At 44.0% G+C, this 12,637-nt stretch overlaps 1 long non-coding RNA gene across 9 annotated transcripts; it reads right to left on the bottom strand.

Moving 5' to 3' along the window:
• Nucleotides 1–2,968: 2,968 nt before the first annotated feature.
• Nucleotides 2,969–12,637, bottom strand: LOC137249743 (uncharacterized). Of its 9 annotated transcripts, none has more exons than XR_010952525.1 (5): nt 12,428–12,637; nt 11,394–11,836; nt 11,086–11,321; nt 5,835–6,015; nt 2,969–5,764 (listed from the first exon to the last, which is right to left on the bottom strand). It is a non-coding gene; the product is annotated as an uncharacterized lncRNA (long non-coding RNA). The 9 variants fall into 9 exon arrangements; XR_010952523.1 differs by having other exon boundaries at nt 11,394–11,844; nt 12,428–12,636; XR_010952524.1 differs by having other exon boundaries at nt 11,394–11,844; nt 12,549–12,634.

Below are 12,637 nucleotides of genomic sequence, written 5' to 3'. Positions count from 1 at the left end.
GTACTGGATTCACCGGGCAATTCCCGGCATAAAGGTCCGACGCCTGTTTATGGAGTTCACCAAGGACCTGCTTGTGTTTTTTCACTTCATACGGCTGGGTTCTCAGGTGCCGTATTTCTGGTAGTGTTGCTCATCAGTTTGCAGAGTCATATTAGTTTGGTAGGTATAGTAACATCAGACGTAGCGAAATTAGGAAGCATGTCAGGAGTATCACCAGAATCCAAAGAAGCTTGGTGATTCATTTCGTCACCTCCGCTTTCTTCCATATCCGGATTCATTACATACTAGTCATTATAAATAGCTTGTAGATGCCACATAGGTGTAACCATACCCTTAAGATCTTTCCGTTCAAATCTTGTGGTGTACAATGAGCAAACTTTTCATAAACATGTACACGTAAACTTGTATTTGTTCTAAATTGTTCACCACATTCTAAACATAGAAAAGATGTTCTTTCATCCACTGATTTCTCATGTTCCTATATTAAGTGTTTGCGTAAATACCATTGTGATTACAATATGGACAAACAGTCAATTCTAAACTTTTCGTTGTTACATCAATTGTTTCAGCGTGTTGTACACGTAAATGAAAATTCATACTTGAATGTATTTTCGTCTTCCAATCGCATAATTTACATTTTAAATAATGACTACTGGCCATATGAGAAATCTCTTGGTCCAATAATTTGTTGAAGCTTGGTGTAGCTGCTTGAATATCACAAAATTTAGATTTTGCACCACGTTCGTTATATTTAAATTGTAAATGTTCTGGTTTCTCTACACGATGCATAAAGTTTAGATGCTTTTTCCAACAATGTGGTGAATTTAATTGAAATACATACATTGGGCATTGTCTCATGATAAATTTTCCATAAATATACTGAGCCTCTTTATGTAGGCTCTTTTCTTAACATATAATTCTGGTCGTACCGGATATGACAGTTTTGCTTCAGGTTATAATCCACACTCATACTATTTTCAGATTCTGTTTCATAATTTTCATCATTTTCAACATTGGACTTTGCATCAACATCATTATCATCATCGTCATTTTTTGATAACTCTGTTTTAAGCTTCATATTTATCAAAGGTTGTTGTTGTTGTTGTAGCAATGCTCGCCCCACCTAATAGCCGCGACCGATCACAAATTGTCATCAATATCCTCTAACGGGAGTCCAAGGAAACTTGCCGTTTCAACAGGGGTGGACCATAAGGAAAGGGGTGTTAGAGGCGTTGGTTCCACATTACAATTAAAGAGATGGTTGGTGTCATGTGGGGACACATTGCAAGCAGGGCATACATTTTGTATGTCGGGGTTGATTCTGGATAGGTAAGAGTTTAACCTGTTACAGTATCCAGAACGAAGTTGAGCAAGAGTGACACGCGTTTCCTTGGGGAGTATGCGTTCCTCTTCTGCGAGTTCTGGATATTTTTCTTCAAGTACTGGATTCACCGGGCAATTCCCGACATAAAGGTCCGACGCCTGTCTATGGAGTTCACCAAGGACCTGCTTGTGTTTTTCCGCTTCATACGGCTGGGTTCTCAGGTGCCGTATTTCCTCAAAATGCTTACGGAGATGACTCCTTAGGCCCCTAGGCGGTGCTGGTTCGTCAATCAGATGTCTGTTGGGATGCCCAGGTTTCTGGGTATTCAACAGAAACTGTTTGGTCAGCATCTCATTTCTCTCCCTGATGGGGAGTATTCTCGCCTCATTATGCAGATGGTGTTCTGGGGACATAAGAAGACAGCCCGTGGCGATTCTGAGAGCAGTATTTTGGCAGGCCTGTAGTTTCTTCCAGTGGGTGGTTTTTAGGCTTGGCGACCATATGGGTGACGCGTAGCACGTAATCGGCTGGCTAATTGCTTTGTATGTGGTCAAGAGCGTTTCTTTATCTTTTCCCCAGGTACTGCCAGCAAGGCATTTGAGGATTTTATTACGGCTCTGAATTCTTGGAACAATTGCGGTTGCGTGCGCACCAAAATGTAGATCCTGATCAAACGTCACACCCAAGATTTTGGGGTGTAGGACAGTCGGTAGCGTAGTGCCATCGACGTGGATGTTCAATATGGTCGACATTTGGGGCGTCCATGTTGTAAATAAGGTCGCGGAAGATTTAGTCGGTGACAATGCCAGGTTTCGCGAGGCGAAAAAAACTGGAGAGGTCAGGGAGATAGCCGTTTATTTTATTGCATAGCTCATCGATCTTTGGGCCTGGGCCTGTGGCCATTATTGTGCAGTCATCGGCGTAGGAACCGATTGTGACTCCTTCCGGTGGTGAAGGTAGCTTAGATATGTAGAAATTAAACAAAAGCGGGGATAGGACACCACCCTGTGGCACCCCTTGTTTAATTCTCCTTTGTTTTGATGTTTCGTTTCTGAATTACACCGATGCCTGCCGACCACCCAGATAATTTGCGGTCCACCTTTTAAGACATGGGGGAAGGGTGGTCCCTTCCAGGTCTTGCAGTAACGAGCCATGGTTGACCGTATCAAAAGCTTTTGATAGGTCTAACGCTACGAGTACTGTTCTATGGTGGGGATATTGATTCAAACCGCAATTTATCTGGGTGCTAATGACATTTAGCGCGGAGGTAGTGCTATGGAGTTTTCTGAAGCCATGCTGATGAGGGGCTAGCTGCAAATGTGCTTGGAAATAAGGGAGCAAAATGGCTTCAAGCGTCTTTGCCACTGGCGATAGGAGAGATATCGGACGATATGACTCACCTACGTTAGCTGGTTTCCCAGGCTTTAGTAGCGGGACCACCTTGGCCATTTTCCATTTCTCGGGTATGACAAAGGTGGAAAGAGACAGGTTGAAGACATGCGCTAAGTATTTGAAACCCTCTTTCCCTAGGTTTTTAAGCATCGGCATGGCTATGCCGTCTGGGCCCACTGCTTTGGATGGTTTAGCGCGACCAATGGCGTCCTCAACCTCTCTAGCGGTGATGGTAATTGGTGACGCGCTGAATTTGTGTTTATGTGCGTGTCTATTGGCTCTCCGTCTATCTTTGTCGACCGTAGGATGCATTATATATTGTCGGCAGAAAGCGCTCGCGCATTTTTTCGCATCCGACAGCACCTTATCGCCAAAGGCGATGGAAACTTTGTCTTTGTGCTTAGTCGGATTCTATAGGGACTTTACGGTGGACCAAAGTTTACCTACACCGGTAGAGAGGTTACAACCTCTTAGGTGCTCTTCCCATTTCGCCCGCTTGTGTTCGTCCACAAGCAATCTGATGCGTTGGTTTATATCCCTTATTTGGGGGTCGCCTGGATCAAGCTGTCTTATAAGGTCGCGTTCCCTCGCTAAGCTCGCGGCCTCCGCCGGGAAGTGGGGCCGGATTTCGGGAATTCTCCCGGCGGGAATGAAATGTGCCGAGGCGGATTCAATGACCTTACGGAAGGCACGCTCCCCTTGGCGGGCATCAGTCGGGATAGGGAGGGCAGCAAAGCTGCTGTCTGTTGCAGATTTATATTCTTCCCACTTTCCTTTTTTGAAGTTTATGAAAGTGCGTTTTTCGGTGACGATGAAGTCGGCGGTACGCTCGAACGAAATAAGTATGGGCAGGTGGTCGGATGCCAATGTTACCATCGGCTGCCAGTTGACGCAGTTTAAGAGTTCTGCGCTCACGATTGAGATATCTGGCGAGCTATGACAGCTTCCTACCATACGTGTGGGGGCGTCTCCGTTTATTGTGCAGAACGTCGTTTCGTCTATTTGATCCGCCAACATCTCACCCCTACTGTCCGCCCGCAAGTTTGAATGCCATAGGTCGTGATGGGCATTGAAATCACCTAAGATAATGCGATTGTTGCCAGTGAGTAAGGCCTCGATATTAGGGCGGTATCCACTGGGGCAACAGGTGACAGGAGGGATGTAGATGTTGATGATTTCTAGATTTGCATCGCCTGACCGGACAGATAGGCCTTGACGTTCTAAGACATTGTCACTGCGGTCGATGCCCGGATCAAATATATGATATTGCACAGAGTCGTGTATAATAAACGCGAGGCCGCCTCCATTTCCGCTCTCGCGGTCTTTCCTGTGGACATTATAACCAGAGCAGGTCTGCAATGCAGATCTTGCCGTGAGTTTAGTCTCTTGAATCGCAGCAATGCGGTTGTTGTGCCGCTTCATGAAATCGACTATCTCCGTAATCTTCCCAGTTAGTCCATTACAGTTGAACTGCAGAATTCTGAAGTGCATGAGGGGTGACGCCGCCACTCTAGGGGTAAGTGAGGGGTGACTACGCCTAGGTTGTGGAAGGCCAGGACGCAATTGCTGTTGTGGCCTTGGGACTGGGCGCCCTTGGGCAAGCATTGGGGTACCCGGATGATTTGGGTTTGCGACCTGGCAACATGGCGCGATGAAACCCGTCGGGGGGTTGCCGTCGCGGAGACCAGAACATCTAGGAAAGTGGCACCACCCAAGGCAGGATCTGCATTGAGCGGATGTCGCAAACCTATATATTCTGTGCTGGCAGACGGTGCAAACGGAGGCAGGGACTAAGAGTCTGTTTCCCTGACCTGCACGAACTGCTACTGTTCAAGATTATATGGAAGTAGATGACGAGCTTTCCACACTGGGTTTCCTACAGAGGATGATATTGCGGAACGTTACTTTCCTGAATCAGACGATCCAATCTTAAGCGAGATGGAGAGTGAGGACGACGCTTCGGAGGAAGACACTATTCACCACCCTTCCAGAATTGCTGTGGCGCGAGCAGCAGCGGGTACTTGTTGTGGCTTGCTGAGCAGCGAAGCTGCTGGAAGGTAGTGGGGATACGCTTAGGCGTAGACTACGGGACGCCCTTGGGCGTGAGCAGCAAGGAGCCACAAAAGATTTATAAAAGTTACGTGGACGTCGGGTTTTGGGATCAAGCCCAGAACAACCTGTCCGATGCAACCATCCCTTGCACGAGACACACTGAACAGAGTATGACCGTCCTAAAAAGATTCTTTTCTGGCAAATGCAGCAAAACCATTTCTCATGACCGGGGTCAGGAGACGGACCCGGATTGGGTTCGATACCTTCCCGGAGTAAGAGAATATATAGCAGTCCTGCTGCAAGGAGCTGCTGGGAGCATGACAATTTGTGGGAGGGACGAAACAAATTAAATGGGGTCACACTGAAATGACAGTCCTTGGTCGGGAAAAATCCCGAGTCGCTCCGGTACATAGAACCGACTGCCTTGGGAAGCGCAAAGGTTCATCTTCCTTAGTATTAGAATTAGAAACATTGTCATCTTCGGTTAAGTTTTTATCAAGTTTAGCTTTTTTCCTAGGTTTAAATTCTTTACTATCCGTACTAGAATTAATACCATCATCTACATTTTTCGTGGTCTGTCTGAGTTTTTAAATTTGCCAATGGTTCGCCTTTATCAGTATTAGAATCAGAATGGCCTTGGCCATCTTCCCGTGTTGCAAAGTAGGCGACATATGTTGGTGTTGATGTTTGCGCATATTGCGGATATGTTGGTGGTTCACTAGTCATTAATTGTTTAGAAGTTTCAACTTGTTGCGATTGTTGTTGTTGTTGCTGGCTGATGATGTGGTGTTAACGTTTGTTGTACAATTTATTCGGGTGATTGCACATATTGTTGGTGTTGTTATGATGCTGGAAAACCTTCCGATATTGAAAGTCCTTGATTAGTGTAATCCCCACGTAGTGAACTACTCCTGTAACCGCGTTCGCGGTAACTATTACATCTGAAGGCGCTTAAGTTACAGGCATAGCTGACATCGCTTATATAACAGGTTGACTCTAAAGTAAAAACCAAAACAAAATATTAGAATCAGTGTTTATGAATAACATATTTAAAATAAGCTCTTACAACAACGTGATCGGTGGCTACATCCCCGTGAAAGTAGTGTGGTGTTCCTCCTTGTATAAACGTAGGTACTGGATGTGCTCAACCGTGCAGTTTTCTTCTAATTTGAGCAAATGTATGTTCTTACAGCCACAGTTGGAATATTTGGGATATTTCTATCCTCACACCGTCAAAATCAAATTACCTAGAATGAAAAAGAAACTCATATCAGTAAGAATAGATTAAAAGTTTTTAATATAAGCGGAAAAGTGTTCCATAAATAGGGCTCCACACATAGCTCTTTTCCAAAGGCACAAGACAAATTTCAGATAACTAGAATCAGGACCTGGTAAAGTAACTTCAAATGAACCTCCACCATGCCTATGCATCTTCCGTTGGCAGGGGTACCCAAAGATACTTTGCTGTTGCATTCATAGAGAACATAAAATTGTAACAATGGACAATTGATTGATGTTACGAAGTAAATTAATTAGACATGCTACAATAACAAATAAATACAGATGACTGTTTAATCTATTATGCGAAGTTCTTGAATGGATGTTCAAATTGAAAAGGACAAATTAATGCTAAAATTGCTTTCCCCGACTAACCCGGGAACGAATTGATATGACTACGCATATCCTTCTTTAGCAGCAGTGCCGTGCACCAGTTCTGTCTTGGACAGGAAAATAAACGTTTGGTTGTCTCCAAGTTGATCATATGATACAGAATATACTCGTTTGCTACATCTTATCTTCCCCTGAAAGGTGCATTTGTTGCACCCTGCTGTCTGGCCGCTCACCCAACAACACCAGGCACGACGGAACTTGTCTTTTTTTATTGGACGTTGTGGTAGCGCACTTCCCTCAAGTGGCCCAATGAAACGAGGCTAATCCTGTTCACGTGTCCGCACCCCGTGGGACCGCCGTTAGGCATAACGTCACGGGGGGGGGAGAGGCGATTTAGTCGCCACTACTTCGTATGCGCATTTCTCTGCGCTCCCTTTCGGCATTCATCATCAATTTTGTCATTACTATAAAGGCCATCTTGCTCACAGCAATCCAACAATCTATTTGTCCGCAAATTCGTGGAACTAAATTCCTAATGGAAGGTTCCTCTCCAAAAACTCTGTTTACAGACAGTCTTTCGCCGTGAAAACGAGGGCAGTGAAATTTTACATGTTCTGCGCTTTCCAATTCGGACGGACAGCTTGGACAGAAAGGATCCTCCTCTATCCCACGCTTATGTAGATATTCCTTGAAGCCACCGTGCCCGCTCAATATCTGTGTGAGATGGTAATTTAGTTTGCCGTGTTTTCGCTCGTACCATTCCGCTATATTCCGGACTAGCATGAACCTCCAGCGCTCTTTTCTCGAATCTTCCCACCGTTCTTGCCACCTAACTATTGTTCGTGACCTTGCGCTTTTCTTAGCATCTTCAGATGGTCGGCTGAATCCAATGGCATACAGATCGGCCATTTCACCTGAGAGTAGATCTACTGGGATTTTCCTGGATAAAACATGGATCGCGTCGTCGGAACAGCACATGCTATTCGTATAGCAGTAATGCGGTAGGCTGCTAGTATATCTTTTTGGTGGACCATTTTAGATCTGTGCCATACTATATAATATTATAGAGCTGGTTACGTTGGATAATAGCTGAAGGGTAGCTTCGCTTGGGCCGCCGATGTTGGGCATTATTCGCGTTAAGGTTCCACTAACTCTAGAAACTTTGTCCCACACCGCCCTGAAGGGCTCCCTAAAAGTTAGTTCTGAGTCAATGATTACTCCTAGATATTTCAAGGAGGGCTTTGAATTTATTTGATAATCTCCTATGGTTGGGACCAACTCATCCACAGTCCGCTTTGAGCTCATCAGAACCACTTCTGTCTTATTGCTAGCCATCTCCAGCCCCGTGTTCGTCAACCATTCCTTTATTCTTCCCACGGCGTCATTACATAATGCTTGGAGCAGATCAAGTTTCTTGGCCACTGCTACTACGAAAATATCATCTGCATAGCCGACAATTTCCGTGCCTCCGGGAAGGTCGATTTGTAGCACCCCGCCATACATCGCATTCCAAAGAGTTGGACCTAGAACAGATCCCTGAGGGACACCGCCCGTGGTGTTGTGCTTTCTTAGTCCCTCATCTGTATAAAAAGGGAGTACTTTGTCGCTTAGATAGCTACAAATTATTCGGAGCAGGTACGGAACTTGTCTTGGGACACCCAAAGTGCACTTACGCTTCTCATGGCTCCAGCGGGTTAGCGGCTTCCTAGAATTTAAGCCACTTGCTGCTTCTAGATCTGACAGCTGTCAGCTGGAGTCTTAGCCCGGCAAGCGCAGGGCACGAGCACAGAACGTAATCGATCGTTTCCTCCTCCAACCCACACTTCCTACATCTGCTATCACTGACCAAGCCTAATTTAAAGGCATGTGACGCCAGAAGGCAGTGTCCAGTAAGAATACCCGCCATGAGTCTAGTCTACAGTTTAATGATAATGAAAATATAAGAATCAGTGTTTATGAATAACATATTTTAATTAATCTCTTACAACAACCTGATCGGTGGCTACATCGCCATGTAGGTAGTGTGGTGTTCCACCTTGTATAAACGTAGGTACTATATGTGCTCAACCGTGCAAATTGACATTAGCAGTAATATTATTTACATAAACATAGCTTGGTATTCGTGCAGGCCTCAATATAGCATACATTGGTTCAGTTCGGTGTGCACCAGCCACTGGTACAAACACTTTTGAATGCATAGCTTTCATATAGGATGGATGCCCAGCAGTGTTCCGGTTGTGCCAATATGTAATGGGCTGCTCCGTCTCTTGGTACGGCTGTATAGGTATAGGCGGGTGCAATGTATTACTAGTCTGCTCAAGATCGTATGGTACATAGATGGCTCGAAGACGCCAGAGGGGATTGGAGCCAGAGTTTTCGGACCCAGAACCAAAATATCAGTAACTCTAAAAGCACATCCGAGCATTTTCGAGCGGAAGTATTCGCCATAAGTTAGTGCGCTAAGCTGAACCTTCAGCGCTGATACCCCAATGAAACAATTGCCATACTCAGTCAGGCATTCAGGTTCCACTAAAGGCATTTGCGGCGTTCGAAATAAAGTCAGCACTGGTCCTTCAGTGCGTAAAAAAGCTGAATCAATTAGGAGCACACAACGTAGTACTGTTGGCCTGGGTCCTAGGCCACAGGTGATTGGAGGGCAATGAGCAGGCGGACTCAATGTTTAATTTGTTGCGTCTCTCCCACAAATTGTCAACCTCCCAGCAGATCCTTGCAGCGGGTCTGCGCCATACTCTCCTCTTCCGGGAAGGTATCGACCCCAATCCGGGTCCTTCTCCTGACCCCAGTACTGAGAAATGGGTTTGCTGCGTTTGTCGGAAAAGAATCTTTTTAGGACGGTCATATATATAAGGGGCTGAAATATTTCAATGAACTTCCTAATCACATAAAAAGTAGTAATAACTTCAATACTTAAAAAAAAAAGTTTATTGGAGCATTGTAAAACCCTTCCAATAAGATAAAGTATTTTTTTCTCCAGCATATTCAATAGAAATAAGTGATTATAACAATGAATTGTACTTAGTAGTTTAAGTTTTAGGCCTAAACAGCCGTAATAATAAATAAATTAAATTAAAAAAATAAATACTCTTGTCAGTGTTTCACGTGCAAGGGATGGTTGCATCGGACAGGTTGCTCTGGGCTAGATTCCAAAATCCAGCGTCCTCGTAACTTTTATAAATCTTTTGTGGCTCTTGTTGTTCGCAGGCTCATTACATTATGAGGAAATACGGCACCTGAGAACACAGCCGTATGAAGCTAAAAAACACAAGCATGTCTTCAGTGAACTCCACAAACAGGCGTCGGACCTCTAACGTGGTGACTCCTGTACTCAAAGAACAAAACTAGCAGAGGGGGAACGCACTATCCCTAGGGAAACGAGAGTAGTCACTCTAGCTCAACTTCGAGCTGGATAACGTAACAGGTTAAACTCTTACCTATCCAGAATCAACCCGACATACAAAACATTGTCCTGCTTGTAATGTGTCCCCACATGTCACCAACCATCTCTTTAACTGTATTGTGGAACCAACGCCTCTAACACTCCTCTCATTATGGTCCACCCCTGTTGAAACAGAAAGTTTCTTTGGACTCCCGTTAGAGGACATTGATGACAATTTGTGATCGGTCGCACCTATTGGATGGGGCGAAGCACTGCTTCTACAACAACAGCAAGCGGACAACACGTAAAGAGAGACAGCAACTGCATGACCCATCGATCCCGAGCCGTTCCTGCCAGTTGGCCCACAGGGGCATTTATTAGCAGAAGGGAGGGAAAAGAGAGAACACTGGCGCAATATGCCAGGCCTGAGTCAATCTAAGTTACTGTTAGGGGGTTACAGCACAACTCGAATTAGGGCATTAATAATCCTCTCAAAAAGATAACCTAAGAACCCTAACGGCTATTCTTACAAGACACTGTAGACTGAACAGTCACATGCAAAAGCTGGGTATAATATCGAACAACACATACCGATTTTGTGATGGATCAGCAGACGGTGGACCATATCCTTCTATATTGCGGCGCAAATTCAAGACGTAGGACTAAGTTTATGGGCTCACCATGGCCAGAGAATTCCCACATTTAATCACTCAAGCAAAGAACACTGCTGGGATTCATCAAGGAAGTCGGATAGGATGAGGTGCTGTGAAGGAGATGTGCAAGTCACTGTGCAATCCTCAATAAATTATCTATCTATCTACGTTCCGGTAACAAGCACCATTGTGGTACTAGCCACCATCTCGGGAACTATTGATATGACTACATTACACCTTCTAGGGATTGAATAATGCCGGCAATGCAAAAGTCTGCTAAAATGTACCATTCTCCATGGAATGCTCGATATATAACTTTCCACGTTTTGAAACAGTGATGAAAAGAGCAAAATTTACAAAAATTTTAACTGGCTGTGGGTAGTAAGGTGTTGATGTCCTCTCTTAACGCAATGTAATGACAACTGCGATGCAGGGAAAATGACAAAAATCTTGCAAATCTACTGATAATAATTAATTAATGCCTCCCCTTCTATGCAGTTCTATTCATACATACATATGTATTTTTCTCTCCAAACGCTAATTAAAAAAATTAATTGGTTTTCTCATGAACTTCGAACTCTGTCGTATTTGCATTCTTCAGTTGATTATCAACAAAAGCATGACATATTATTTAATATGGTAGCCAATTTACTTACCCTTTCTGGTGCGATGATTCCTGGACAATCGGGCCTGACTAGACGCGATATTTTTTTGCCTTAAGAGAGCGTGCTTAACGCGAACCATATCATGTTATGGCACACCTTTGGTGATGCAAAAAATCAAAGACATTTCTGCTTCTAATGCTTCTGGGATAGCAGCAGCAGCTCCCGGTGGCGCCACATAAATAACAGTTGCATGCCGATCAGTTAGTTGCCTTTTTTGCTCCGGCTACCTATTCAATTTTAATTCACATTACATTATCTACTATTGCAATTTTTAATCACTACAAATCAATATAAATTACCGAAGCAAATACTGGCAAACCAAGATGCGTAGTTCCACCCTTTTTTAGGGAAATACATCCAACCAGTTTGGTACCGTATTCCAAAGCATGTTGCTTGTAAAGTACTTTGTATCCTTGGCAAATGACACGTGAATCTGCATTTAGTTGTAGATTTCCTCTGATTTTGGCATATTCTGAGCTGAATCGCAACCCGGCGGAGATGCTATTTATTAGAATGATATAACATTTTTTTTATTATTTAAAAATGCACATACGTATGAATGAAAATCAGAAGGTAAATAATGTTGTTGTTGTTGTAGCGATAAGGACACTCCCCGTTATCGACTTTGTTGGTCCTTTGCCGGATGCATATCGGGTACGTTCCGGGAACCATTAAGGTACTAGCCCGACCATATCGGGAGCGATTTAGTTGACATGAAACCTTGTAGGCCATCCCGTCGATTCTATACAACTTAATATGGTAACGATTTAAAAGACGGTGCACCACCTAATTTTTATCAAAAATTATCAAACGTGGAATCAAAAGGCGCGCCTCGATCTCCATTTTTATTATTATTTGATATTTTTAATTTAGGTGGTGTACCGTCTTGTAAAACGTTAAAAAATAAATAAATGTAAGGCGCGATAACCTCCGAAGAGATCTAAGGCCGAGCTTCTTTTCCAATTTGCGTCGTGCTCCTCTTGATTTTTCCCTACAAATTGGCCGGACGGGACCTATATGTTTTATGCCGACTCCGAACGGCATCTGCAAGGCAGATGAGTTTTCACTGAGAGCTTTTCATGGCAGAAATACAATCGGAGCGCTTGCCAGACACTGCCCAGGGGCGACCCCGCTTAGAAAAATTTTCTTCTATTTGAAAAATCTTATTTCTAAAATTTTGATGTTGCTTTGCCCGGGAGTTGAACCCAGGGCATACGGTGTGATAGGCGGAGCACGTTACCATCACACCACGGTGGCGAAGGCCGCCAACGCAAAAAGATGGTCTCTGCAGCAAAATTTTTAATTTCCGTCACATGTCACAACTAAAATTAACTTAATGTTATTTTGGGCGAAGGCCGCCAACGTAAAAAGGTGTTCTCTGCAACAAAATTTTTAATTTCCGTCAGATGTCACAACTAAAAGCACAAGATATTTTTCGTTGTAAACAAATATACTTTTTTGCGTTTCAATGTTTTCCGGAATAATTAATGAACTGTCATTTCGATGACAGCATGAAACGTCGATGGTTAGTGGTGAGCGAAAA

This window comes from Eurosta solidaginis, chromosome 4 (assembly GCF_040869045.1).
Source record: "Eurosta solidaginis isolate ZX-2024a chromosome 4, ASM4086904v1, whole genome shotgun sequence".
NCBI lineage: Eukaryota > Metazoa > Arthropoda > Insecta > Diptera > Tephritidae > Eurosta > Eurosta solidaginis.
Note: the sequence above shows the minus strand (reverse complement) of the source record. Positions and strands in the feature narration are given on the sequence as shown.